This window comes from Branchiostoma lanceolatum, chromosome 12, assembly GCF_035083965.1.
Source record: "Branchiostoma lanceolatum isolate klBraLanc5 chromosome 12, klBraLanc5.hap2, whole genome shotgun sequence".
Classification (NCBI taxonomy): domain Eukaryota; kingdom Metazoa; phylum Chordata; class Leptocardii; order Amphioxiformes; family Branchiostomatidae; genus Branchiostoma; species Branchiostoma lanceolatum.
This window is the reverse complement of record NC_089733.1, coordinates 3,142,660-3,150,434: the sequence shown is the minus strand read 5'-3', so window position 1 is coordinate 3,150,434 and position 7,775 is coordinate 3,142,660.

The following is a 7,775-nucleotide window of genomic DNA, read 5'->3' as shown; positions in this document are numbered from 1 at the left end:
AATACCCGCCAAGTGCCCTATCGTTTGAATGTAAAGTTTGAACATTCTGATAAAGAGATTGAATTTTAGACCGGAGCACTGAATTGGTCTATAATGCTTTATAAGTATGGGGTGGGGGGCGTAACTTTGGTCAGCTATTACTCCCTAACCATGAATGAGAAAGTAAAGTGATTTCATTTCCTCAAATACCCGCCAAGTGCCCTATCGTTTGAATGTAAAGTTTGAACATTCTGATAAAGAGATTGAATTTTAGACCGGAGCACTGAATTGGTCTATAATGCTTTATAAGTATGGGGTGGGGGGGCGTACCTTTGGTCAGCTATTACTTCCTAACCATGAATGAGAAAGTAAAGTGATTTCATTTCCTCAAATACCCGCCAAGTGCCCTATCGTTTGAATGTAAAGTTTGAACATTCTGATAAAGAGATTGAATTTTAGACCGGAGCACTGAATTGGTCTATAATGCTTTATAAGTATGGGGTGGGGGGCGTAACTTTGGTCAGCTATTACTCCCTAACCATGTATGGGAAAGTAAAGTGATTTCATTTCCTCAAATACCCGCCAAGTGCCCTATCGTTTGAATGTAAAGTTTGAACATTCTGATAAAGAGATTGAATTTTAGACCGGAGCACTGAATTGGTCTATAATGCTTTATCAGTATGGGGTGGGGGGCGTTACTTTGGTCAGCTATTACTCCCTAACCATGAATGAGACAGTAAAGTGATTTCATTTCCTCAAATACCCACCAAGTGCCCTATCGTTTGAATGTAAAGTTTGAACATTCTGATAAACTGATTGAATTTTAGACCGGAGCACTGAATTGGTCTATAATGCTTTATCAGTATGGGGTGGGGGGCGTAACTTTGGTCAGCTATTACTCCCTAACCATGAATGAGAAAGTAAAGTGATTTCATTTCCTCAAATACCCGCCAAGTGCCCTATCGTTTGAATGTAAGGTTTGAACATTCTGATAAAGGGATTGAATTTTAGACCGGAGCACTGAATTGGTCTATAATGCTTTATAAGTATGGGGTGGGGGACGTAACTTTGGTCAGCTATTACTCCCTAACCATGAATGAGAAAGTAAAGTGATTTCATTTCCTCAAATACCCGCCAAGTGCCCTATCGTTTGAATGTAAAGTTTGAACATTCTGATAAAGAGATTGAATTTTAGACCGGAGCACTGAATTGGTCTATAATGCTTTATAAGTATGGGGTGGGGGGCTTAACTTTGGTCAGCTATTACTCCCTAACCATGAATGAGAAAGTAAAGTGATTTCATTTCCTCAGATACCCGCCAAGTGCCCTATCGTTTGAAGGTAAAGTTTGAACGTTCTGATAAAGAGATTGAATTTTAGACCGGAGCACTGAATTGGTCTATAATGCTTTATCAGTATGGGGTGGGGGGCGTTACTTTGGTCAGCTATTACTCCCTAACCATGAATGAGACAGTAAAGTGATTTCATTTCCTCAAATACCCACCAAGTGCCCTATCGTTTGAATGTAAAGTTTGAACATTCTGATAAAGAGATTAAATTTAAGACCGGAGCACTGAATTGGTCTATAATGCTTTATAAGTATGGGGTGGGGGGCGTAACTTTGGTCAGCTATTACTCCCTAACCATGAATGAGAAAGTAAAGTGATTTCATTTCCTCAAATACCCGCCAAGTGCCCTATCGTTTGAATGTAAAGTTTGAACATTCTGATAAAGAGATTGAATTTTAGACCGGAGCACTGAATTGGTCTATAATGCTTTATCAGTATGGGGTGGGGGGCGTAACTTTGGTCAGCTATTACTTCCTAACCATGATTGAGAAAGTAAAGTGATTTCATTTCCTCAAATACCCGCCAAGTGCCCTATCGTTTGAATGTAAAGTTTGAATATTCTGATAAAGAGATTGAATTTTAGACCGGAGCACTGAATTGGTCTATAAAGCTTTATAAGTATGGGGTGGGGTGGGGCGTAATTTTGGTCAGCTATTACTCCCTAACCATGAATGAGAAAGTAAAGTGATTTCATTTCCTCAAATACCCACCAAGTGCCCTATCGTTTGAATGTAAAATTTGAACATTCTGATAAAGAGATTGAATTTTAGACCGGAGCACTGAATTGGTCTATAATGGTTTATCAGTATGGGGTGGGGGGCGTAACTTTGGTCAGCTATTACTCCCTAACCATGAATGAGAAAGTAAAGTGATTTCATTTCCTCAAATACCCGCCAAGTGCCCTATCGTTTGAATGTAAAGTTTGAACATTCTGATAAAGAGATTGAATTTTAGACCGGAGCACTGAATTGGTCTATAATGCTTTATAAGTATGGGGTGGGGGGCGTAACTTTGGTCAGCTATTACTCCCTAACCATGAATGAGAAAGTAAAGTGATTTCATTTCCTCAAATACCCGCCAAGTGCCCTATCGTTTGAATGTAAAGTTTGAACATTCTGATAAAGAGATTGAATTTTAGACCGGAGCACTGAATTGGTCTATAATGCTTTATAAGTATGGGGTGGGGGGGCGTAACTTTGGTCAGCTATTACTTCCTAACCATGAATGAGAAAGTAAAGTGATTTCATTTCCTCAAATACCCGCCAAGTGCCCTATCGTTTGAATGTAAGGTTTGAACATTCTGATAAAGAGATTGAATTTTAGACCGGAGCACTGAATTGGTCTATAATGCTTTATAAGTATGGGGTGGGGGGGGGAACTTTGGTCAGCTATTACTCCCTAACCATGAATGAGAAAGTAAAGTGATTTCATTTCCTCAAATACCCGCCAAGTGCCCTATCGTTTGAATGTAAAGTTTGAACATTCTGATAAAGAGATTGAATTTTAGACCGGAGCACTGAATTGGTCTATAATGCTTTATAAGTATGCGGTGTGGGGCGTAACTTTGGTCAGCTATTACTCCCTAACCATGAATGAGAAAGTAAAGTGATTTCAATTCCTCAAATACACGCCAAGTGCCCTATCGTTTGAATGTACAGTTTGAACATTCTGATAAAGAGATTGAATTTTAGACCGGAGCACTGAATTGGTCTATAATGCTTTATAAGTATGGGGTGGGGGCGTAACTTTGGTCAGCTATTACTTCCTAACCATGAATGAGAAAGTAAAGTGATTTCATTTCCTCAAATACCCGCCAAGTGCCCTATCGTTTGAATGTAAAGTTTGAACATTCTGATAAAGAGATTGAATTTTAGACCGGAGCACTGAATTGGTCTATAATGATTTATAAGTATGGGGTGGGGGGCGTAACTTTGGTCAGCTATTACTCCCTAACCATGAATGAGAAAGTAAAGTGATTTCATTTCCTCAAATACCCGCCAAGTGCCCTATCGTTTGAATGTAAAGTTTGAACATTCTGATAAAGAGATTGAATTTTAGACCGGAGCACTGAATTGGTCTATAATGCTTTATAAGTATGGGGTGGGGGGCGTAACTTTGGTCAGCTATTACTCCCTAACCATGAATGAGAAAGTAAAGTGATTTCATTTCCTCAAATACCCGCCAAGTGCCCTATCGTTTAAGTTGAAGTTTGAACATTCTGATAAAGAGATTGAATTTTAGACCGGAGCACTGAATTGGTCTATAATGCTTTATAAGTATGGGGTGGGGGGCGTAACTTTGGTCAGCTATTACTTCCTAACCATGAATGAGAAAGTAAAGTGATTTCATTTCCTCAAATACCCGCCAAGTGCCCAATCGTTTGAATGTAAAATTTGAAAGTTCTGATAAAAAGATTGAATTTTAGACCGGAGCACTGAATTGGTCTATAATGCTTTATAAGTATGGGGTGGGGGGGGGGCGTAACTTTGGTCAGCTATTACTCCCTAACCATGAATTAGAAAGTAAAGTGATTTCATTTCCTCAAATACCCGCCAAATGCCATATCGTTTGAATGTAAAGTTTGAACATTCTGATAAAGAGGTTGAATTTTAGACCGGAGCACTGAATTGGTCTATAATGCTTTATAAGTATGGGGTGGGGGCGTAACTTTGGTCAGCTATTACTCCCTAACCATGAATGAGAAAGTAAAGTGATTTCATTTCCTCAAATACCCGCCAAGTGCCCTATCGTTTGAATGTAAAGTTTGAACATTCTGATAAAGAGATTGAATTTTAGACCGGAGCACTGAATTGGTCTATTATGCTTTATAAGTATGGGGTTGGGGGCGTTACTTTGGTCAGCTATTACTTCCTAACCATGAATGAGAAAGTAAAGTGATTTCATTTCCTCAAATACCCGCCAAGTGCCCTATCGTTTGAATGTAAAGTTTGAACATTCTGATAAAGAGATTGAATTTTAGACCGGAGCACTGAATTGGTCTATAATGCTTTATAAGTATGGGGTGGGGGGCGTCACTTTGGTCAGCTATTACTTCCTAACCATGAATGAGAAAGTAAAGTGATTTCATTTCCTCAAATACCCGCCAAGTGCCCTATCGTTTGAATGTAAGGTTTGAACATTCTGATAAAGAGATTGAATTTTAGACCGGAGCACTGAATTGGTCTATAATGCTTTATAAGTATGGGGTGGGGGGCGTAACTTTGGTCAGCTATTTCTCCCTAACCATGAATGAGAAAGTAAAGTGATTTCATTTCCTCAAATACCCACCAAGTGCCCTATCGTTTGAATGTAAAGTTTGAACATTCTGATAAAGAGGTTGAATTTTAGACCGGAGCACTGAATTGGTCTATAATGCTTAATAAGTATGGGGTGGGGGGCGTAACTTTGGTCAGCTATTACTCCCTAACCATGAATGAGAAAGTAAAGTGATTTCATTTCCTCAAATACCCGCCAAGTGCCCAATCGTTTGAATATAAAATTTGAAAGTTCTGATAAAAAGATTGAATTTTAGACCGGAGCACTGAATTGGTCTATAATGCTTTATAAGTATGGGGTGGGGGGGGGGAACTTTGGTCAGCTATTACTCCCTAACCATGAATTAGAAAGTAAAGTGATTTCATTTCCTCAAATACCCGCCAAGTGCCATATCGTTTGAATGTAAAGTTTGAACATTCTGATAAAGAGGTTGAATTTTAGACCGGAGCACTGAATTGGTCTATAATGCTTTATAAGTATGGGATGGGGGCGTAACTTTGGTCAGCTATTACTCCCTAACCATGAATGAGAAAGTAAAGTGATTTCATTTCCTCAAATACCCGCCAAGTGCCCTATCGTTTGAATGTAAAGTTTGAACATTCTGATAAAGAGGTTGAATTTTAGACCGGAGCACTGAATTGGTCTATTATGCTTTATAAGTATGGGGTGGGGGGCGTCACTTTGGTCAGCTATTACTTCCTAACCATGAATGAGAAAGTAAAGTGATTTCATTTCCTCAAATACCCGCCAAGTGCCCTATCGTTTGAATGTAAAGTTTGAACATTCTGATAAAGAGATTGAATTTTAGACCGGAGCACTGAATTGCTCTATAATGCTTTATAAGTATGGGGTGGGGGGCGTCACTTTGGTCAGCTATTACTTCCTAACCATGAATGAGAAAGTAAAGTGATTTCATTTCCTCAAATACCCGCCAAGTGCCCTATCGTTTGAATGTAAAGTTTGAACATTCTGATAAAGAGATTGAATTTTAGACCGGAGCACTGAATTGGTCTATAATGCTTTATAAGTATGGGGTGGGGGGCGTAACTTTGGTCAGCTATTACTCCCTAGCCATGAATGAGAAAGTAAAGTGATTTCATTTCCTCAAATACCCGCCAAGTGCCCTATCGTTTGAATGTAAAGTTTGAACGTTCTGATAAAGAGATTGAATTTTAGACCGGAGCACTGAATTGGTCTATAATGCTTTATAAGTATGGGGTGGGGGGCGTTACTTTGGTCAGCTATTACTCCCTAACCATGAATGAGAAAGTAAAGTGATTTCATTTTCTCAAATACCCGCCAAGTGCCCTATCGATTGAATGTAAAGTTTGAACATTCTGATAAAGAGATTAAATTTTAGACCGGAGCACTGAATTGGTCTATAATGCTTTATAAGTATGGGGTGGGGGGCGTAACTTTGGTCAGCTATTACTTCCTAACCATGAATGAGAAAGTAAAGTGATTTCATTTCCTCAAATACCCGCCAAGTGCCCTATCGTTTGAATGTAAAGTTTGAACATTCTGATAAAGAGATTGAATTTTAGACCGGAGCACTGAATTGGTCTATAATGCTTTATAAGTATGGGGTGGGGGGCGTAACTTTGGTCAGCTATTACTCCCTAACCATGAATGAGAAAGTAAAGTGATTTCATTTCCTCAAATACCCGCCAAGTGCGCAATCGTTTGAATGTAAAATTTGAAAGTTCTGATAAAAAGATTGAATTTTAGACCGGAGCACTGAATTGGTCTATAATGCTTTATAAGTATGGGGTGGGGGAGGGGAAATTTGGTCAGCTATTACTCCCTAACCATGAATTAGAAAGTAAAGTGATTTCATTTCCTCAAATACCCGCCAAGTGCCATATCGTTTGAATGTAAAGTTTGAACATTCTGATAAAGAGGTTGAATTTTAGACCGGAGCACTGAATTGGTCTATAATGCTTTATAAGTATGGGATGGGGGCGTAACTTTGGTCAGCCATTACTCCCTAACCATGAATGAGAAAGTAAAGTGATTTCATTTCCTCAAATACCCGCCAAGTGCCCTATCGTTTGAATGTAAAGTTTGAACATTCTGATAAAGAGATTAAATTTTAGACCGGAGCACTGAATTGGTCTATTATGCTTTATAAGTATGGGGTGGGGGGCGTAACTTTGGTCAGCTATTACTTCCTAACCATGAATGAGAAAGTAAAGTGATTTCATTTCCTCAAATACCCGCCAAGTGCCCTATCGTTTGAATGTAAAGTTTGAACATTCTGATAAAGAGATTGAATTTTAGACCGGAGCACTGAATTGGTCTATAATGCTTTATAAGTATGGGGTGGGGGGCGTTACTTTGGTCAGCTATTACTTCCTAACCATGAATGAGAAAGTAAAGTGATTTCATTTCCTCAAATACCCGCCAAGTGCCCTATCGTTTGAATATAAAGTTTGAACATTCTGATAAAGAGATTGAATTTTAGACCGGAGCACTGAATTGGTCTATAATGCTTTATAAGTATGGGGTGGGGGGCGTAACTTTGGTCAGCTATTACTCCCTAACCATGAATGAGAAAGTAAAGTGATTTCATTTCCTCAAATACCCGCCAAGTGCCCTATCGTTTGAATGTAAAGTTTGAACATTCTGATAAAGAGATTGAATTTTAGACCGGAGCACTGAATTGGTCTATAATGCTTTATAAGTATGGGGTGGGGGGGCGTAACTTTGGTCAGCTATTACTTCCTAACCATGAATGAGAAAGTAAAGTGATTTCATTTCCTCAAATACCCGCCAAGTGCCCTATCGTTTGAATGTAAGGTTTGAACATTCTGATAAAGAGATTGAATTTTAGACCGGAGCACTGAATTGGTCTATAATGCTTTATAAGTATGGGGTGGGGGGGGGAACTTTGGTCAGCTATTACTCCCTAACCATGAATGAGAAAGTAAAGTGATTTCATTTCCTCAAATACCCGCCAAGTGCCCTATCGTTTGAATGTAAAGTTTGAACATTCTGATAAAGAGATTGAATTTTAGACCGGAGCACTGAATTGGTCTATAATGCTTTATAAGTATGCGGTGTGGGGCGTAACTTTGGTCAGCTATTACTCCCTAACCATGAATGAGAAAGTAAAGTGATTTCAATTCCTCAAATACACGCCAAGTGCCCTATCGTTTGAATGTACAGTTTG